The sequence below is a fragment of the Hippoglossus stenolepis genome, chromosome 24 (genome assembly GCF_022539355.2).
Source record: "Hippoglossus stenolepis isolate QCI-W04-F060 chromosome 24, HSTE1.2, whole genome shotgun sequence".
Taxonomy (NCBI): domain Eukaryota; kingdom Metazoa; phylum Chordata; class Actinopteri; order Pleuronectiformes; family Pleuronectidae; genus Hippoglossus; species Hippoglossus stenolepis.
The window spans coordinates 10,778,532-10,801,393 of NC_061506.1; positions in this window are offsets into that span (position 1 = coordinate 10,778,532).

Here is a 22,862-nt window from a genome sequence, read left to right on the forward strand (position 1 = left end):
GTGTCTGTCTGTATGTGTGAGTGTGTGAGGGCTGGTGGGCTTTGCATACACAAACAAATAAGAAAGAGCTTCAGCGCTTCGATGTCAGGTCCCTCCCTTCAGGAAATTGTTTGCTCCTAATGCATTCCATACACAGCAACACACACACACACACATATACACATGCACACGCTGGGATAATGTCTTCCCATAAGAGAAGACAAGCAAACTCAGCACAGTGATTTTGTTTTACCTCATTCATCAACCGCGAACATCTGAATGCACACACACACACACACACACACACACACCCCCGCCTCATCTTTGTCCCCGTCCTTTGCGCCAGAGATGGACATTATCTTGGTGTGCCCTTGTTTGAGTGTGAAACATTTTCATCTGCTATGACTCATTGCTTTGAGAGTACACCAGCTGCCCCAATGCCCGAGTGTGTGATCATGGCATAAAGCGTACGGAGGCAGGCGGTGGCTGGCTGAGAAGCCTCGGCAATGAACTAATTAGGCTTTTAAGCAGAGAAAAAGGCAACAGGCTTGAACTGCAGATGGCGTGCAGGGGGGGGGAAATTGTCAAAATATAGGGTTCTAACAAAAGATGCATCCTCGGGTGGGCGTCCTCTTTCATGGTCGGATCATCCTATTGTCACTCTCTGAACTCGTCAAAGCCCTTTATGGTCAGAAATGAGTTTTTAAAAAAGAAATATGGATATCATAGTGGTAGACGTTTGACAAATAAAACGCCACTTCACACACTCATCAATTCCCCATTCATAACAAAGTGCTTGATCCTGTTTTTACGCCACCCATTCTGCAATGAAGCACTGTTAACCTTGGTCAACTCTTTCACAGACAGTGCAGATGCTTGACAAACTTTTTTCTCTGAGTTGCATAATGCAGCTTATTTAATGAATTCGTTTCAGTATCTCTTATATTTATTGTCCTGGAGTTGATGCAGTCGTCAGTGTTTGTCATAATTCTCATTACCTTCGATGAGGACTGAATGCTGCGTGCCGATTCGCAGAGGAAAATTAAACTGGTTGCGTTCAAGAGCGGCTCCGGCATTTGCTGTGAAACGTGAACGCGCAATGTCTTGACAGTGGACAGTAATGGATTGGGGCGGAACGTCTATTGCCGATGGCTGACAGTCATTGTGATGCAATAGATGATAGCGTCGTCAATCAGCCCAACCCTAATGCACCCTACAGTCTTCATTGTTTATTCATTGAACGGTGCCCAGCTCGCCGTCGGCTATTAATATCGAGTTGCCCTTGGGTGAGGTTCCCTCCCGCTCAGAGTAGATTTCGGTGGTTGCTCTGGGGCGGCCTTCAGGTGCGAATGTGCAACTGAGTGAATCTGAAGCGTGACATGTTGCACAAAGCTCAACCCTTTCTGGAATAATGAAGATCAGAATGGTGTCTGCCTATCCTCTGCTGGGAAGCCACGTTATCTGCCTGCGTTCAGATGCCAGCTCCCTCTGCGCTGTAGAGGGAGTGTGTGTTTGTTCCATTGGTATTATTTTGAATTACTTATTTACTGACCCCCTAAAATGGTTCATAACTCAAATCACATTCACAATCACATTTCTGCATCTGCAAACTGGCTTCTGTTTGTCACCCTTCATTTGCTGCTCTTCCCTTTTTCTGAGATGGTCGGAGAGTAAATCATTTCCGCCGATTGTTTCAAGTCATGTCACCCTCACTTCTTATAACCTTACAACTATAACTATCGGGCATCCAGTTCAGATTTTTAATTTTTAAAAGTGAAACTACTTCATTCGTTGATTTTACTATTTTCTTTTTATTGGATCCATTTTTCTTTGAGAGGGAGCCATCTCTTGTTTAACAAAGAAGACATGACCTCTCGTGAATCTTTACTAGCTTTGCAGAAATTATCGGGGAAGGGATGCGTCTCGACTTTCAATTAAAAAAAAGGGTCAAACACATGCGATGATGGACAACCTCTTGTTGTCGAGCAGCAGCAGCAGCCGGTCCCCAGCTGGAGGCTATTCTCACCCAGCTGGACACGGTATGCACTTGTGGAGCAGTGCTGGAAAATCCCTGCCTGAGGGGTTGAACAATGTGTGGTAAAAGGTTAAGTCCCATGAAAAGGTATCATTAGTTCCTTTAAAGTGATGGTTTCCCTGCTGAGAGTCGCTGTGTGTACATCAGTGTCCTGTCAGTTAGAAAGACTGCAGTAGCTGTGGGATTGCTAAAAGAGAAAGTCACTGGAAGGATTCAATAGAAGTGCCACATAACTTTTTTTCCCCTGGCAACTCTACACTCGTATATTGTGTAACTATGACAACCGAGGAAGCAATGGTTAGGCGTGACAAGCGTGAAAGTCTTGTGGGTGAGATATAAATGATTTCTTGTCAATTAAAGGCCGCTCTAAAAAGCCATGCTGACAGCCAAATTCAAGTGTAATAACTTCACAGATGAGCCAAAACATTAGGACCATTCCCGCCTAATATGCTGTTGGTCCTTCACGTGCCGCCAAAATGGTTCTGATTGGCTGAGGGGTGGACTGAAGCTGCCTGCTGGTATCTGGCGACAAGATGATGCAGATTCAAGGACATAATTACAAAATGATCAGTGGTCACAAAGTTTGGGCTTATGGGTGCAAATGTCGGTTTAACTAAGGGTGCTTTCACACCTACTCTGTTTGGTCGAGACCATACGATTTTTCTGTTAAATTGGGACTAAAATAACAGGTGTGAAAGGTTCCTTGGACCGTGGTTCTGACCAACGGACCAAAATTTAGTCCAGCCAAAAGAAGTGGTCTTATTCCGGATCAAACTGAACAATGGCTTGGTCGAAATCCCTTTTCTTGGATAGCTCAGACTTTTGGATCAATTTCCGGGAATCAAGATAGCACCCACGATGACAGGGTTTCTTGCCGTCTTCGCCTTTGACGATATGTTTGAACAATCTTTATTTGGTGCATTCAAACTCGTGTTGAGTTCCACCTGATATTACAGTGGCAACAAAATTAACGAAATGAACCCCTTCATTCATTTTCCCCATTCAAACGCAAAGACTGCTCGCTGAATTGACGACACGCCAATGCTACATGCCCGGCCGTCTACAAACCAATCACTGTCAAGTATAGGTAGACAGGTGTAGATAGCTGTTTTTATATCAACCATTTTCTTTCCTCTGTAAGAACTCCTGCTGTATCTGTACTTGTTGAAACCAGCTACAGTATTAAAAAGGAGTACATGTATGTGTGGATGAGATTAACAAAATCTCTTTGAGGACCTTGCTCCGACCATTTGTCTTTGATCTCTGTGGTCAGTCGCACTGCGCCGTTGATGTCCGTAAAGAACATTATCTTTGCTGCCAAACACATGCTGCAGAACATAATCAGTCCTCCTTCACCTTGTCACTTTGAAGACACATTTCCAGTGGGACCAAAACGCACTTTGTAATGATAACAAGTGGACAAACAGGATGAGGCAACAGGTTGCCATATTTCAAACTAAAACCCTCGCACTTTCGTTTCTCTTCCATTAGTCCATCTCGTGGTGTGAAAGTGAAGAGCGTCGGAGCTGATATCCTGTGACACTTACCAATCCCAGCATTTGACTCAGACCTTTTAGGGCTTAACACGTCTTAAATGCTTGTCAAATCCCATGCGACAATGCAGCAGGTATTCAATTCTGCCAGAGCGAAAGGGCATAAAATCAGCCTCCATTTACACTGTGAAATGTGAAAGGTCCTGCGAGGGGGAAGCGGGGCAGAAAGGGAAACGTCTCCGCTTGCAAATGGCACGCTGCGACTTCTCCACACATGTCGACTATATGTATATATTTCACGCTTTCATGCTGGCATTTTGATAGACTTTGACTTCTGCTACGCCTGTTTGAAGCGGGGCCTGAACACGGCTATGCTGAGATGCGTCGGGTGCGTATGAGGTGTTTAGTCCATTTTAAAATGCAACGACTATTCATCCTTTGAAAGCTTGTCGTTTTATCCCTTATGTCAGTTTTTTTTAAATTTTAGATTAAAAACTCTCCCGAGGATCCCATTTGAGTTGGGGGGGGGAAAAAAAAACTGTCTCTGACAGTGACTTGTGGGCTAAAGAGTGTCTTACCCATTCTTCTGTTGGAGGCTCTTTAGAGCTAATGATTTATGGGCGATGCGTCAGGGCCTAATTGGATCTTTGAAGTACCTATCCCCTTCGTCTGAGTGGCTTTAATGGCGGGGGAACTGCTGCGATACCTTGATGTGGTGCTCCAGCTCGAACCCCCTCTCTCTCTCTCTCTCCCTGCTGACACTGTAAACCAACGGCGCAAACAAACGAAGAAGCGAACCCCACTTGCTCTCACGGTATCTTATAGAGATACTCGATCGCACACCCCTACATCCACACACACACACACACACACACACATTAGACACATCTCCCTGGAGAGACGTTGCCAGGCAACAGGAAGTAGCACCCCCCCCCCCTTTCCCTTCCCTTCCCTCATCCATTTCTTGTTATTATATTTTTCTTCTCTGAAGCTGCTATCAAACGTCAAAGGAAGAGAAAGAGATCAAGTAAAAGCAAAATTCCCCTTTGGCGGCAAATATTTGTTTTCTGACATGCATACTGTGTATGTATTATGTCTATATATACATATATATATATATATATATGCACTAGATCAATTATGGGTTTGATGCTATTGGTCTGCTTAGCAGTCATATGTCTGCACGTGCATATTGCTATTGACCTCTTTTGATTGTGCAAAAGTGGATGAACCTTCAGTTTGTCACATAACTGAGGCTCCGAGCCGCAGCCCCAGAGCTCCAGCTCCAAAATTTCACATTTGTTATTGTGGTCGGACACAGCTCAGTAGGCGCTTCACTCAGACATCAACATAAACCCCTCTCGCCCATAAACGGATGAACACACCGCTCACTGGGCTGGCAGCGGTCTTCAATTTTGGTTTTCAAATTGGAAAAAACATGGCAGCTGTTTTGTTGGGGGGGGGGAAGTCCAGTTTCCCATTAAACGACCCGTCGACATTGGTTTCTGAATCAATGCAAGGGGAGAGATAGGCAATGCGGTTGCATAATAGCACCTCGTTGTCTGATGATTAGTGGAGTTATTGGGAGAAATCTGGCTTAATCTGACCCCCCGCAGGGTTCACAAATTGCTCTTGGATAGCTGGTGCAGCGAAGCCAGGATCAGCAGGTGGGTGTAATTCTTGTTTCACACGTGAAATGTCCGAAAGGAAGATAAAAACAAGCGCTACATGTGGGGAAATTTCATTATGTGTCACACATCGTACATCAGACAGTAAATTGAACAGTGCAGTGTATGTTATTACAGTGTGGGGGTGACGTCTTTCACATTAAAGTCGTAAATAATTATATAATAAGTCTATATAACTATTTTTTTAGTTTTGAAACTATGATTTTTAGGGGGCCTCAACGCTCGTAGTTAAAAATGTAGGTTGGCTTTGCCGGACAGTGCAACGGCGCCACCACAGAATCCTCCTTCACAGTCTCATGTTAGAATTCAGAAGACGAATAAGCAGCGTATAGTTTCAGCTTCAACTTTCAACCTCGTGCATATTCGAGCCGTGCGATTCCACGAAGAGGCAGCAGAGAGATTCTTGTGCACATTCGCCCTGTGACGCACATTTATCAAGCCATATTAAAATGTGCTTAACTGACGCCAGCGCCTCCTTAGTCACCTTCAGGTTTCCATTTCCAAATGAAAAGTATAATTAAGAAATCAAAACAGCCCCGGAGATTGTTCCTCTATTTTCAGCCACGTAACCCTCCCGCGTCCTTGAGTTTTTTGCCAAGACTAATAACAAGCCTTGTTGTCTCTCCATTTGTTTTCCTCATGTCCTCCGCCGCGTCGCAACACAGTTGGAGAGAGATTACAGTTGTATTGGGCGCCTCCTGTCACTGTACAAATGCTCGTCATTAATTTCGCCAGCAGAAGGCAATTTCGGGGGAAGTGGATAAGTTCTGATAATGATAGGAGCTCTGTTGTGCTGTCAAGCCCCGGGGAGAGGAACGTCAGGTCAAAGACGTTTCTCCTCCTCATCCCAACTTTTGTATCCTCTTCGTTTTGAAAAAAAGACAAGACAGTCTTTGACCTCGAAGTTATTTCTGAGCCTGTATCTCGTTTAATTTCGACAGGCCTGAAATCCTGGATGTGGAAAAATGAATCAGGTGACGGAGATGAGCACGAGAGAGATGGATGATTGAGATGAGCGGAGGATATGAATTGCCGTGAAATCGTTTTACCATTGCCCCTGCCCTCTTATGTACTCGCATAAATCACCTCGTGAGCCCGGTGTTCATAAGGAGCTGTCAGCTGCGATCCAATGTCACTTGTAGATTGTTTCTCCCATTCAGAGAGAGCTGCTCAGATTCACCCCAAGCTATGTATTCATCCAGTGGTTCTGCCCCCTCCTCTCTAATAACTCGGCGTGTGTGATCACATTAGGCCCGTGATGAATGTAAAACAGGAGCTCGCTGCTGAGTGCGTCAAAGGAACGAATGTGTCGTTTCCGAAGCGTCACGTCGCTGGCAAAAAAAAAAATTCACATCCTCTAAATCCACGAGTTGCAGTGCGGTGAGATTTGTGCCTTTTCGGCCCAGCTGGGAAAAAAACATCCGAAATTTCCACAAATTTCTCTTAAGCGTTTCGGAACTATTTTGGGGTGATTCTGAACAATCCTTCCTTTGTGTTCAGCGCCATTAACCGGCGCCACCCAGACAAATTTGCAACCGACTAAATGGGATAAAAGCAGCAAAAAGCACTGGAAGTTCGGTGGGGCCATTACCGTACACTTAGGCGCTAAAAGGTTTGCCCATTTCCTCGTCTGTCAGCCGTGTCATTTACTTTCAGAGTTGGCTTCAAGTTGCTCGTCTGTCAGTTCTACCGCAAGTCTTTTTTTTTAGCATTGCAAGATTTCTTATTGAGTCACATTAGTCTGCGTGCTTGGTTTGGACTTATTGCCAGTAGGATCAGTCAAGTACGGAGTTGTACTGTTAAACAATTGCAACTGCAGGAACATTTTCTTGCCAGTTCTGAAAATTGGATTATAGTCCGTCTAAATCCTTCCAAGCAAAACATTGTTTCATTTTTTTGTTGTTGGTTAGGAATTTCAGTGCTCCAAGATAGTTGGCCAACCCCCAAAATGTCCAGTGAGACCAGTTTAACCTTCATTGTTTTCCTCTTTTCATTTACTGCCATTAAGAACATACTTTCCAAATGATTACCACCATCTCCTTTGACCGAGAAATAAACCTTTCTGTCAAATACTGTCCCGTATTTCATACTAAAGAGGAAAGTGGGGTGGTGTCTATATACGGTATATCTTTCTCATCTATTATTTAAAAAAGTGTGAGTAAGAATTATTTTTGCAGTGCTCGGTATTTTTGCCTATTTTCATTTCTTTATTTTTAGGCTTTTCTTCCAGAATACCTACTCCAGGCACAATGTCTTCTCTTTGCAGCGCATCGATAATAAATAATCCAGTACACCTCTGCAGCTTTTACAGCAACAACCAGAGAAAGTTGTCTCACAAATTTCGCAACACGCGGAAAAAAGAAGCGCCTGGGCCCCCCCGTCTGGTCGTCTGGCCCACTTTGCCGTGCATTTTAATTGGCTCCGAGCGTGGCGAACAAGTTGCGACGGCCCCAGTCAGAGTTGAAGCGCTTCGGCGGCCTGTCTCTGGAGCGGCACGGCGGCTTTCCCCCAGCGCCCTGCAAATCTACAGGCCTGACAAATCCTTATTAGGGGCTTCTACTGTACATCACTACAATATGTGTGTGTGTGTATGGGTTTATGATTTTACACTACTGGCCAGGGAAGGCTATTTCACCAATTAAACCAGGATGTATTTTGCTCTGTGTGTGTGTGTGTGTGTGTGTTCATGTGTCTGCCGTGTGGGTGTGAAGATATTTAGAATCCTCTTGACACCCAATTAGAGAGCATCCCGACATGACCTCCAACTTCAAGAGACACCGAAAAGCTTACTTGAAACAACAACTCGCAACTGCTTGACAAAATGGCCCCACTAATGAGGGGCCTGTAAACACAACTTTATTCTTGCTGATTGTTATTTAGGAGAAAGGAGAGACCGCAGTGTTTATGCAGCAGCTACACCTTTAATTAATATATTCAATCATTGTACCATCTGATATTTGTGCCTGTGTAGAGTATGACCCAGGATGTAATAATGAAAATTGCACAGTTATAGTTTATAGTTTAGGTATTACTAATATCCGATTTAAAATATCCGAACTGTACCCATGGTTTAATTCCCTGCCGGGGGAAACATTGTTGTATCTTGAATCGTACAATAGTCACCTGTCCAAAAACAGAAGCTTCAAGTAAAAATGATTTTAAATGGGACACCAACGTTTGCCAAAGTGTCTCTTGGTAATTTAATATGACGTGCATGAAGGGTTTTCCTTTTATAGCTTATTTGTTTTATTTCACAGTCCTGTCAAACAGATAATCAGATAAGTGACTCGTCATTTCTAGGTTCCTGAAAATGTCTTAAATAGAATTTCGCTAGCTCCCAAAATATGATTGTTCTATGAAGGTAACATTACTTTTGCAAAAAACGCAACAATACGTTTATGTGATTTTTGTATTTAATGTTGGCAAGTGCAAGTTCAATGACAAGCCTGTTGAAAATAATGAATTTGTAGCCAGCTGCACCTTTTTGAAAGATTGTTCTCAAATGAGGACCTTTGGATATAAAGACATCAGAGTATTAAAACATCAAATCGAATATCTGCCATCGCCCAATGTCGCCCTGTGTTCACCTCGGCAGCTTCACCGAAAGCCTCGCGGTAAAAGGCTCCAACAAAGTTAAGTCCTGCAACTCCATTGTTCTTGCGTACACACACTTATTTTATTGTCATTTTCCGCTGAATGTTAATATATTTATTTGCTTTGCAAGTAACTCAAAGACTGTGATGATCAACAGGTCTTAAATTGCATTGATATCGCTCTTATAAAAGGGTCTTAAAGTTATCTGGCAGTAGTCCTGCACCGTGCACTCTGGTCCAGCGGTTTCCCGAAATAGCAGAAACAGATGTTCATGCCTTTGCTGCCAGTTCACTTATATTTCACTCATATTGAAAACTTCATTTCCCCTAAAGATGCAGCTGCAAAATTGGTTTGATGGTTCACTGCCTTGGAATATGGAGCCACTTTCCTTCCCACTTCTCACTCCCACTGTGAAATTAGTAAAGTGTATATATCGTGTCAGTCCCCTTTTCACCCAGATTAAAGAAGAGCTCACGAAGTCCTGAGAAAAGAAAGTAAAAAAGGTTTGTTGGGTTTGCTTTCTCCGATGATTCAGCAGCAGCTGGCATTTGCCTGGAGTTGGTACGTCAGTCCTGTCTGCTGAGAAATGAAAAGCTTTGTCAGAAAGCCTCTTAAATTTCGGTGCCATTCTTTCTACTCCATCATTTGTGAGTCAGTCTGAAGCAGGGGCAGCTCCTGTCAATGCTTTCAGTTGCTGTTTTACATGTAATTTCTTTTCAAGCTTTTCTACTGACTGCGACCGAGAGCCTGCGAGTTTGTTAACAGTCCAAAAAACCAATCATTTCCTTTACTGCGGCAGGGGTTTGTCACCTTCTGATGTGTAGGACTGGAAAAAAAATAAGTCCTCCCGGAATTATGACATGAACTTACTCCCGCCCCCCCCCAGTGTCCACTCCGGTCCAGTCTGGACGCTGGTATCTCGATTGATCCACTCGAGAGAACCGAACAAAACTTGTGATCAAAGCAGAAGCAGGCGTTCCCATGGCCACGGTCTTCAGATCACAGACGGGGAGCAGGTCTGCGGGAGAGGAGGAGGAGGAGTGTGGTCGGGGGCGGAGGATGAAACGGAATATGAAGTCAAGTGGAGATAACTCTGCTGATCCTGCTTTTTGATCTCCGTCTCCTTGAAATATACGACTCCACACGAGCGGGCGTGACGGCACGGTATGTGTCCATCAGCTCTCGCCCCCCCCACCCGTGTGTACAAACACACAATGCAGCCACGCAGGCCTGCTTATAGTATGCAGATCACTCCTGTTTGAACATTAATTCCCCCTCCTGCAGGGCGCACCATCAGTCACCTCGTATCAAATCACAGTTTGAATCTTGGATCCTGTGCTTAAAATGTAAATTTTCTGGATGTTTGTCATGAAAAAGGGGGAATTTACATGTGCAATATGCAACTTTTCACCTTGAGGCGGCATATTGTTAGAATATTCGCATCCATAAAGTCATCAAGAGAAGCTGACGCTCGCTGGCACATCTGCAATTGAGATGCTGCACTGTTTTGTTTTTTTGGGACTCTCACGCAGTCAGACACACAAACCATAAGAAGATTGTGTTACCAGTCGGCATTTATTGGGCATTTAATGGGATAAAAGTTGCATTATACTGCAAATTATAACGGTGTGCGTATGGACGTAATCATGCCGCCATAATTAATCAGGCTTTTTATCAATTAAGTTTTAATATGAGGAGCACTCAGAGGCCTCGCACACCTTCAGCAGCGCACACACACACACAAACAAACACGCACGCACACACATTGTCCAGCCACACACACATACTCACTCTCCCCATAATTATTAGAGTGCTTACTCTTGCTGAGTGGCCACTTTTTCAATCAACCTGTGCGTCCCGGCAGCTCCTGTCCGCCCAACACATCCAATCTCCCCGAGCGTCCGCACCATCAGGAAGCGGCTCGTGGCCCGCGAGCGGTCGGAAACAAAAAGATGATTACCAGAGGGATCACAGTGAGACGGGAGTGAACTGTTATTTGTCAGTTTAGTTAGGATCGCCGAGCCCAGATCACAGCCCGACTCCCCTTTTGATGACCACATTCATTAAAGAGAATAAAGTGGCTACAGAGGAAAGTCCGCCTTAAGAGCTTTGTAGTCGGGGGAGGGGGGGAGGGGAGAAAAAGATCAAACCAAATAAATAAATAAAAAAATCGCGGTCGTAATAACATTTGCACTTTTTCCGGAGTGAGAACAAGTCGTGAAAATTAAATTTGGAGTTACATTTACATGTAAATTGAGACGCACGGTGCATTTAGATCAATACGCCGTTTCCTCGGGGCGGCAGATCGCAGATGAATTTCGAACTTCGCTCTCCGAGTTTTTTTTGCCAGCTCGCTTTGAAACACAAAAAATGCGCGAGAACCCTCATGGTTGAATAAGTGGCATATCAAAAGAAGCACCAGGGAAGGGGGAATTATATTATGTAAAATTAAAGAGAGCCCGTGGGAGTGAAGGCTTGAGTCTGGCGGATAGAGAACACATTTTTTTATTTCAGAATTTGTATTAATCAAACCCAAACTCGCCATCATAAGATCTCAAAAGGCCAAAAAAAGTGCATCAGTATTCATGCAACAGCACGTGCAATAAGCACGGGGGCCTGCAGGGCCGTTGTTGGTGGAAACATTACTAAATCAGGCATGCTGAACACAACAGGCAAAAGGTCGGCTTATTGACACCACTTAAAATAATAGATGTGTTTATTGTGTTCCTGCAAACAGATACCCGCGGTTAATAAACATCTGCATTCATCTGGTAATAATTGGCACAACAGGCTGCAATCATTGATATGGATTGGGGTGCGTGTCATGTATGAGGGTGTTGGCAATAAAGCTTCCTGCGGATGGAAGATGATGCATGAAAGGCATGATGGCAGTGTCTTTACTCAAGTTTTAAAGTGGTTTAAGTACAGTCATATGAAGAAAACAACACGTGCAACCAAAAAGGAAAGCTGTGGATGCTCCTTAGCGTTCACATGAACTTCTAATACTTACGTAAAATGAAATAACAACCAAGAACTACTTCAGATCGACAACGTTGCCAGAAAAACTTCGAATTTTGTGCATAAATAAGCGGGAGTGCCAATAAATTGTTGTTTGCCTGAAATCTGGGTCCACAAAACTAATCAAAGTCAGTTGGCAATTTGGAACGGCAACGTTTTGAGTGGTTGCTCAGGTATTTTGTTTTGATACGATGGATAATCAGTGAGCAGAATGTGGAAATAGATAAGAACTCGTCGCAAGCGGATGACAGGATATCATGTTTCTCCCCGTGGAATTATGTTTGATTGATGAGGAATGAGAAACTTCATAAACAAAACGGAGTTTGCTTTGAAATATCACATTCAAAAGATAAATGAAGGGGTTAAGTTGGGTCAACAAGGGCAACTCGCCCAGCCCCGGTGGCTCATGGGGAAACCTCATTAACCAGCAGGTTGTCCTCGAGCCTCGTAAATTAGGAGCAACGTCATTTTCATTACAGGCACCAGGAGATGGACCTCAGATCTGATCTGAGGCCAGATGTTCTGCCTCTGTGATCCTCAGAATGCATCAGGCCCAGGACTTTAAACCTCTGAGCCAATTTTTGAAAGGCATTGCATCACACACACACACATTTCAGACTGCCTTTTTAAAATGACACGCTCACGACAACATTTTGACGTAAGATTTACTATACAGAAAGTGAATAGTTCAATGTACTTACAGTATATAGTTATGTATTACTAACAATTACAAACAATACTGGCATTGCTGATCCATCTGCTTTTATTTGGCCCTTTTTGGTCTGATAGAGCAAGAGATGTGGTATAAAAATGTAAGAAAATGAAATAAATGACTGCAGATACGCATATAAACACAAGTAAATATTAACAATAGACTAGAACATACACAATCTAAACACAGTACAATGTAATCATATTGCCCGTCTGAAATATGAAATGGGGGATATATTGTGTTATATTTGGTGCTTGTGCAGCTTGGCTGGAGAGAAAAGATTCTGTTTTTGTGTCCGCCCCTGACCTGGTACCAATGTTTTCTCAGATTACCGGCGCATACAGCATTAAAAATTAAAAAGCAAAAAGCAAACTTGACCGAAAAGTGACCCACACTCGAATCTAAGTTCAAAGTTCTGGTCCGAACCCGGCCTGACGTGTCACAACGGGCTCGGGTCGGTTATCCACACTTTAGTGGGAGCACCACTGGTTTTGCCTGCGATATCTCCTTCACACACCGTCGCTGAAGAAGCTGCCCACTGTTGAGAAATCACCTGCAGGGGGTGCCACTGATTCTCCATCCCAGTTGATGGCTTATAAACGTCTGAAACCCCCCCCCCCTTTACAGCTAAAGTCTGTCAGCAGGTGTTCTCCAAGCTCATGTGTAAACCTTGTAATCTCACCAGATAATCCTCGCTGGCCATTTGTTGTCCATACTCGCTCTAAAAATCCGATTCTCTCACAGGTTGACAAAGCGGGCGAATCATCTTTTGAATCAGTGGGAGGACGCAGACATTTGTTTATTGTACCGTGTGTAACTTTTGTTGTGTAATTATAAATCCGCCTCCCGGTCGGTGATCTGAGCGCGGCCCGCGACCTCCACCTCGACACCTGCCATGTGTGCGCCGCCACGCTCTCACCAGCTCCTAAAGCGTGACTGCCATTAAAACACAAAGAGGCGCAATTAAACCCCTGAACTCTCCCAGTGACTCGAGAGCCGCGAACAAAGCGTGGCGATGTGATTATTTTGTAAACGCCTGCGTTTGCGGGCAGGTCACGGAGCAGAGGGAGAGCGGGGAGCACGCCGGGCAGAACGCTGACAGATTGGATGAGCCCTCGGAGCGCGCCCCTCCCGCAGGGCGCGCGTGCGCGGAACCCGGGCTTCACAAAACGTTACCATCAGTCGTCTGCTCCTCGTTGAGGGACGGGGATGTGTCCAATTGTGTCCCCAGACATCTTTGCAGGGGGTCTGGAAGTTTGCGCTCCAGATAAAAACACCTCCCGACAAGAGCTATTAATGGAAACGGTTTTGTTTAAAGTCTGCACAACAGATTCTTGTGTGTGTGTTGTCACTGAAATCCAAAGCTGTTTGCAAACATTTACTTTACACACTCGCGCTCTTTTCTCTTGCCTGTTTGACAGCGCGTTTAGCTGGCGTCGCAGTTTAGATACCATTTGCAAATAATTAGCGGTTTGTTTTATTCTGCATGGATCATCAGCTCTGTGAGGCTTATAACAGGGTGATATTAAATGACTGCTACAACAATTGTTTATACACAGCACAGCGTGTATACACTCCAGTGAAATTCATATAGAAACCTTTCCCACCTCATTTCTATTCAACCAGGCTAAAAAACAAGCCAGGTGAAGTGTTTTGAAGTGTCACTTGTTCAGCCCACCCTTAGCATACGTGCCTGTAAGTGTCTGCCATACACTGCATATAAAGATTTAGACTCAATGTGTTTAAATATGTGTGTCCCTAAACTTTAGAGCGAATCAAACACTGTGGAAGACTGTGGACTATAGTGGCATCCGATCTTGATGGTGGATCATGATCGTGGTGGCTGCTGACCATAGACTATGATTACAACAAGACTGCTTGATATATAATATTTCTCCTCAGATACTTTACCATTACTGACAATAATCCATCAATTCATTTCCCCCCCTGCTCGGCTACTTGGACTTACAGCCTGAACAAAAGGACAGTAGTGTCCCATTTCACTTTCACTCTGGGACACGATGCCACTAATGCTGTTAAAACAACCATCGGCTCCAGTGACTCCACAAATAAAAATACTGTACTTCACATTATTGCAAAAAAGGGCTTCAAGCAGCATAAACAGCCGACGAGGGGCCGTCCCCTGTGCCACGCCGTCGTATAAATACAGGAATCGTACCGATGTCATTTCTTTTTTTTTATCTCTGCTGTGTGAAGTCCCCTCTGTCCCGCTGTTAATGCACACACGTCTGTGCTAACTGCGACCCCCTTGCTCCTCTGCTGAGCCGTGACAGTTAGCCTGCAAATGCCGAGATGAGATAATCCTTTATTAGTCCCACTGCGGGGGGAATTTTGCCGTCGTGCCTAGGGCCTTATGGGGAAATGGTGTTTGTTTGAAGGCTGGATTTTTCCCCCCCCCCGCTATTAATGTACTTACAAATGTCAATTGGGTTTCAAAGGAAGTTCTGGTTTCATTATAACACATAGGGGACATTTGGCACACATTACATAGAGCAGTTTGTAGACCGCTTGTGTGTTTGTGATTTTAATTACATCTGAGAATATGATTCCAACAGGAATATCACTTTTTATTAGAATCTGATTTTCAATTTGAATATGAGGGGGAAAAAAAAAAAATTAAAAAAAATTAAAACTGTAAATGTATAGTCTATAAGCAAAATGATACCTATTAGCAAAAATAAGCTAAGAGGCACTAACAGGCAGCGGCTTGCAAAGATTAAAGGGATAGTTCATCACTTCACCCACCCCCCCGATCGGCATAGGGGTGAGTAGATAATGAGTGAATTTTCATTTCTGGGTGAACTATCCCTTTTAACACTGAAGAATCTTAAAAACATGACAGTATTTTTGACCATAGATAGCAAAATAATACCAATAACGCAAAAGGCTCCCTCATTCTATACAACCACAGCAAATTAAGTACAGGGAAAAGTGTATATGTATAAATAAATGCATCATTGACCTTTATATTAGTAGTCTGATCTACTGCTGTAGTGTGTGCAGAAACATTACACAGGATCATTTCCCGGTGACGCAAATTAATACCAATACCAACACATTCACACATATGAACGTGTTTGTGTTAACACCTCCTTTTTTATTATTATTTGTCAAGACATAAGCAGAACGCGAAGCCAAGCCGGTATTTACGAGGTGCAACAATAACAACCTGGTGAGGGATGAAAGAAGAATGTACACACACACAGTAAACTGGGCAGAACAAGCTGTCTCAGCTCCAGAGCTTCCTTTTTTTTGAAGTAATTATTCCATGTATCCTCGGGCAAACAAGAAGTCTCTGCATTAGTAACATAGCGTCGCTGGGAAGTAAAGCCGCTCGTTCTTTCCTGTGGTGTAAAGACTTATTTCAGTTGGCGGTAACATTGCAGTATAGAGAGATTACCTCTCAATGCTCATCTGGTTTTGGAACAAATCTTTTAAGTCACAACCTGGAGAAATTGTGAAAAACATTGCCCTTAGCTGTATCTGAAAGTAGATACGTGAAGTGAGCCATCAGAACAGAAACTTACACGTAAAAAACTAATACCAATATCAGCCTTTTGGACTTTGGACACCAATAATCATTCTGAATACGACATTACTCCCATTTGTATGTTTTGCATTAGTTGCCGAATACAATATTCTATTCATATTCCCATTTACATCTATCCGCTACCTTTTAACAAATATGTGATGTATGTGCCCATCCAAAAACCTGATTCTATCCAATTCCCTTAAAAAAACCACTCTACATCCCCATTCTACACCAACCGTTTGATCAATAAACCATAAAACATGCCTGACAAATATCTTTATATGTATATTATGTTTCCTGGAGCAGTTGGTAACTGATGTACGAAGATGTCACAAAATACTGTCAAAACTCTGAAATGCGATAAAGACGCTACGTGTCTACATAATGCGGCATCGATCGAAATAATCATGATTTGATTATTGCTGTCTTATTCCGATTACTGTGTTAATTGGGTTTCTGTTAGAATCTTACTGGATGTGATGGTATTAACATTTGCAAGGAACTTTCTAACCTTTACAAAATATACTTCCATTTTAAGTCTTAAGGCTTACCTGCCTTGAAGTGTGAGGGCCTTAATTGAGCCCACAAGGTATTATTAAAAAAAAAGTGTGGTTCGTGCATTTTCTCCAAATTCGGGCTGCGTTGAACGTTTTAATTGACGACATCTGTAATCCGGAAACGGCCTCACATCTCAAAACAAATTGCTTGTGGCTGTGTTACTTTAGTACTGTCTAGTCTGTTGCATCTGCACCGCCCACACCCCCCCCCCCGGATTAGCTTCTTGGCCGCGCTGACCCCGCTGAGATCGCGTGGTGGTGAAAACTCCAATGGCACAGCAGGGAGCTTTTGTACGTGTATTTGTGGGTGGTTTATTTGTCCCTGAGCCCAATAAGCTCCCATATTATTTCCAGATGGCATTTTCCTGTGTTCCAGTTGTTCCGTTGTGTGTGTGTGTATACGTGTGGGTTGTGCGACTCATATGTGCAGGTGAGAGTGAGACTGACTTGGTTGGTGTAATGATTAATGGGGGAACTTCCAGTGCTGATTCCACTCGGATAATAGTAGCCAGGCGAAAAAAAAGCAATCTTACTTGTCGCTCTTTTCTGCACAATTGATCCGAAAGAAAGGGGGAAAAAGTGGGAATGTGTAAAGCTCTCAATTTCAGAGCCCCGTGTTTTGATACTATTACACACACTCACACACGGAGAGACACACACATTTTCCAGCCGGCTCTCGCTCTCATAGCAGATCCCTGTGAGCTCGTGGGTACTAAAGAGAATAAACCAACCTTTCACTGACACTAACCCGCAGCAGCCACTTTTATATTCCGGGCTGATTGATCTGGGCATTCAGCATCTGGCATTTCCACATTTCTCCCTTTCTAATTAGCCGCCGATGCTGACATAATTAGTTGCCACAGATGGACCGGGGATGTCTGGCTGACACTATCTCCCTTACACAGCCTCGCGGCCCATTTACAACTTTGCATTGTGACACCGCTCGGATGTGTTGAAACCCGCGCAGCCGCTTATCCGCTCCGGATCATGTCGCAGCACGGGGAACATCAGCCGCACGACTAAAAAACTCACAGTCATTGTTAAAGACTTTTCATTTCAAGCACCTGAATGCGTTCTGGCAGACACCCTGCGTACACAACAACGGAGGACTTTCTATTCCTCTGCATAACGGCTGGAGACATTATGTTTTCAGGTTGTCTGCCCATGTGTCCCATTCTCATGAACGTTTGTCAGGAAGTCTTGAGGGAATGTCTTCAAGCCGAGCGCAAATGTGACGTCTTCTTCTGGTGCTTTCACACCAACCTTTGTTTGGTCCCGACCTGCAGACTCTTCAGTTTAGTTCTGAACCAGAGTAAACAGGTATTAAAAGTTGCCTTTGGATCAAGGGACCAAAATGTATTGTTCGGTTCTATTCTGTTCTCGAGATGGTTTGAGCCAATAGCAGGAAGTCGATAAAGCATTAAACAGTGGAAGAACAAAAAAAAAAGCGTAAGAGCTTGTGGTTCACAGAAAAATACACAGTTTCAATGTCTTTCTGTCTCATATGTCACAAATCAAAATTACTAAACATGAACCTGTTTCAAAGTAAAAGCGCTGTAGCATTTCTAGCATTTCTCTTGACTGAATCCGTTCATATCTTTGTTTCAACAAAGTTTTTATTGTTATTATTGCAGCACTGGAAGATGCACGGCTTCATACCATGGAGTACAGATATTCAGGCAAGGCTGTAATTTATAGTTTGTGCGAAGAGCATAATAGTATCAGACAAGTATATTATCACACCCATTATATTCATTGTGAAACTGGTTTATTTATATTCACACCATCTGATTGCTTGATGCCATCCAAGACAGAGTTGCATTGTTCTCACCAGCCGAAAATTAAATAAGCACCTCTTTTATTACGGATGTATTCAGACTTGATGCGAAGCAAATTTTCACCTCAACGAGGATGTTTTTTTTTGAACAGTCTTTAGTTTGGTTCTCGAAAAGATTCCTACACACTCCTTATGTGTTGTCCCTTTGTGTGCAGCTTGTACAGATTTCTGCTCAGGTTTAAATGTCTTTAACGTTGAACAGATGTGGCCACGGTAAGGATTTATCAGGTTATGTCAGCTCTTCCCTCGGAAAAATTGCCTTAACCTTACAGTCACATCTGTTGCCGTAGTCTATCAAGGATGTGTTTGATTGCCACATGTGCGACTTTTGCGTACCAACAAGCAAGGCTAAAAAGAAACTAAAATGTGAATTTAATGAAATTAAACTTATAGCATGTGTCTACAATAGGGTCTGAACAGCGGCGACATTTAACTACCAATGTCAAGGACGCTGAGGTGGCCTTAGTGATATATTTTTAACATTTAACAACCTTTAGCCTGTAGTAGTAGCTAACAGCGTCACTCGCAGCGCTGTCTGCAGAATGAGCGGATAATTGAGTTGAAACTTAAACGAGATCTGGCTGGAAAATAGCACCATTTAGCGTTTTGGTTGAGGCCTGAGCAACGTCTCGCACAAAGAATGACTTTGTGCGAGACGTTGCTCAAATAAAGAACCTTTGATATGAAGGCATTGAGAAACACAGGGGGGGGGGAGTCAGAAAATAATCAGGTCAACTTAAAAGCCACGGGTATTCGCCCGCCATCAGCCTGTATTGTTCGGTATCCACATTAAGTCAGGGCCCGCACGATCCACTCTGCACTAACAACGTTAACTCCTGCAATTCCAGTAAGAGACCTCTGCAGTGTTTGGGTGCACGCCAACCATCAAACTGGCTTTTTATATGATTGAGTTTTAGTAGTTAAACATATAGTCATATAAATGCAATGAAGTCGGCGTCTGTTGAGAGCTGCTTTTCTCTGAACAAGTAAGTGGAGGCACTGTTGTTGCGCAGAGGCCTGCATGTGGTTATATCACTCCACACCGGGGGAGATCACTGAGATTCCCCCTCACAAAAGACTTGTGTGGGATCAGCTTTGGATTCCCAGGTTCGACTCCATCAAGAGAGAGGAAAGCAGGACCTCGGATGCACAGGGCCCCGAAGAGAAAGGCCACTCTAGAATTACCCTGGAGGAACTGGAAAAAAAAAATAACCAGGATGTTTCTAAAAAAGTCTGTCCAGACTCTCGGACAAAAAGTCCAATGCTCTGAGGAGACGCTGTGAGGAAAAAAGTTAAGAGTGGAAGAACATTGAGAAATAGATGCAACCACGTGAGAGGAGTTCAGATTAAAGTAGCATAGTTCTTGTTTTAGTCATGTCCCTGTAAATGTCCGTGTTGAATGTGAATCGATTTATTCCCTTTCCAAGTAATCCTTCATATCTTTCATGGATCTTTCATAGCTCTGAAATTCCATTCATAATGGTTTAAAAAGTTTTAAATGTAAGTTGTTGCAAACGGCAGAAAACACATATTATGTCGCTTCGAATATAGAGAAAGTATCGGTTTAAGACCAGAAAATAAGATATATTTTTATTGGTATTTTTAATAAAAAAAACACCCTAGCATAGCTCTAGTTTAAAACCAGAAAATTTGAAATATAACTAAATAAACAAATCACATAAAAACACGTGCGCTCTTTGGAAAATGCCAATTTCTGTATGTTACAGTGAGAAATGGATAAAAAAAAAGCCTAATCGACTGAAGTACTGAATTGAAGCCAGCTTTGTAATGATCCTTTTCTCATATTTGAATTTCCCATCCTATCAAATAAACAATTGACGATGCTCAAATAACTTCATCCCAATTGTGCCCTTTGGCTTTGACCGAGTAAAATCGGATTTCATGCAGGAGTCCCAGCTCATTCCAGAAATCTGGAAAAGTAAAATTATTCACCAAGAGCAAGCTGCCGTCACCAACAGGTTTTAAAAATCTGTTTACATCGCTGTCAGGGAAAAACAATGTCTGAAACTGCTCAACAGTAAGACAGCATGCAAACTCTGTCAGTCTGCTAAATATTGCGTGTACCATCTTCTTATGATTTTATTTTATTCATACCATTTCCCTTCTCTCTGAGGCAATATTTGCAAATAAATTGTGGGTTCCTGCCTTAAAATGAATGGAAATAAAGCATAATCACACACAAGACCTTATTCATTGTAGATTCAATCAGAGTTCAGATTAAATTGTTCACTGTATTTTATCCTCTTCAAAAAAAAATCCTATGCTTATTCTCATACACTAACACAATACGTCAGGAGTAAACAAGAAGAAGCAGGAGAGAAAAGCTGTGAGAAACAATAAAACCCCCCCTCAAATAACAGAATAAAATCGGCGAGATGAAGAAGTTATTCCAATGTCGGAAATGTTGAAACGCGAGGAGTCAAACCTGCCGAGGCGGCACGACTGCAGAACACGCGATTAGAGACGGGTCGGGGTCAGCACATTTCTCAACCCTACCAGCGCTGAATGTGAATTGAAAGTTCAATACAAATACTCCAACAATGGCAGAGCCTTTTATTTTTCAGTAATTCGCCTATTTCAGGATTACGAGTTCTGTAAGAGCCCTTTTTTTTTTTTTTTTTGGGGAGCTAAATCCAATTTTTTCTGCAATAATTGAATTGGAAGTGGAAATGACAAAAGGTCCTGTCATAAGCGGTCCTCACAGCAAAGTCTGTCATTCTTGCGGCGAGAGCGTTCTTTATTCCATCGACTTCGCTGCTCGAGCATCGAGGCGTGTGTCAGAGCGCCGCTTCGACTGAGCCCGCCGATGACGACGCAACGGAATACCGTCAATTCATAAATTCATCGCAAGCTCCTTTAACGTTGATACCGGTGACATCACTGCAGACTTTTGTTTTTGTGGTTTTCGTCTTGCAGTGAACGCCACAGAGAGGGAGTTTTCAACAATCGCAAGCCACCAAACTTGTTTTTTTAATGAGGGCTCGCTTGACTCAATATGTAGCCACGCAATTAGAGCCCTGGCAGCCGAGAGCCGAGGGCTCTAATTGGCTGCCGTGCGATCTGTAGTGTGTTTTTCTTGTGGCAATCGCAGATCACACAAGCTCCCCAAGAACTAGGGATCAAAACGCAATCCGGTTCTGTCGCGCCGCAGCTTTTTTCACGAGGACCAGAAAGCTCTCGCTGTAAAAATAGTCCCGAGAAAAAAGAAGGCGACATTCTGATGACGTTGTTTGTGGTGCATTTCCACTTTGACAACAAATGCCGTGCGGAAGCCATCAAGGAAATAAACAAGAGAGATACTGGGGGTGTTCATCGGTTCATTCCAAGCCTCAGCAGTACGCTATAGCCTCTATAAAAAAAAAAGCAGCTCAGGGCTATTGTGATTCCACTGTTATCTGGAGCAGCAGACACATTATCAAGAGACTGCAATATTAATTAACTTATCACAGTGCATCACTGTCACCGAGCCCGAAATGCCGAGGCCACTCAGAGGGGGGCTGGCGTTCTGCTTTTCACTTGAATTCCACCGACTTGAAACATGTAAATAAGCCAAATTGGGAAAAAGCACAGCGATTAAGCATTGAAGGGAAAGGTCAGCACTGCAGGCTGCGCAAACTTTTTTGTCCTCTCGTATGAATCCTTCACTAGAAAATCATGTATCCTCATAGAAATAAAACAAACAGAAGTTTAAAACTCGATATGAGCAATTATTTCGAGACTGCTCGTGGAATAAAATGCAGGGCAATAATGTTTTGTTGGGGTTTATGCTCATTTTAAAATCTGCCCGTAACTATTGATTTAAAATGGGTGATATCAGCATTTTCTTTTCCCAAACACTTTCCCAAAGAAGATTAATCATGCATGGAGCAATCTGTTTTCCAGCAAACACATTTTATGAATGATTTCATTTGGAGTCATCTCTGGCTTTTTGTTTTTTCGAAGCAGCGCTCGTGAATACGCCGTGTCCCTTCCACATCGTGTGAGCTGGATGAAACGTCGCTATTACCCCCGGCGGACGAGAGTTTAGCGAGCGCCGTGCCATCCGACGGAATGAGCCGCGCAAGGTTGTCGAGTCACCTCCAACAAGTTTTACATTTTAAAAAGCGCACCACATGCTCGGCGGGGGTTTCGGTCTGCTGACGGTGGGAGGAAATCCTTGCGAGTCAGCTCCTTCTGAAGACTTCAAATGGGCCCGGGACGGCTTTGATGCGTGTTTAGGCTCACGGCGAAACCACGGCAGAGTCGAGTGAAACTTCTCTATCGGTCAGTGGGAAGTTGATCCACGAGATGCAAAGGTTGGGGTTCAATATTTTCCCTTTTTATGTTTTTCCACCATGGCATTAACCTCCCGTGAACCCTTCCTCATTTGCTTTTT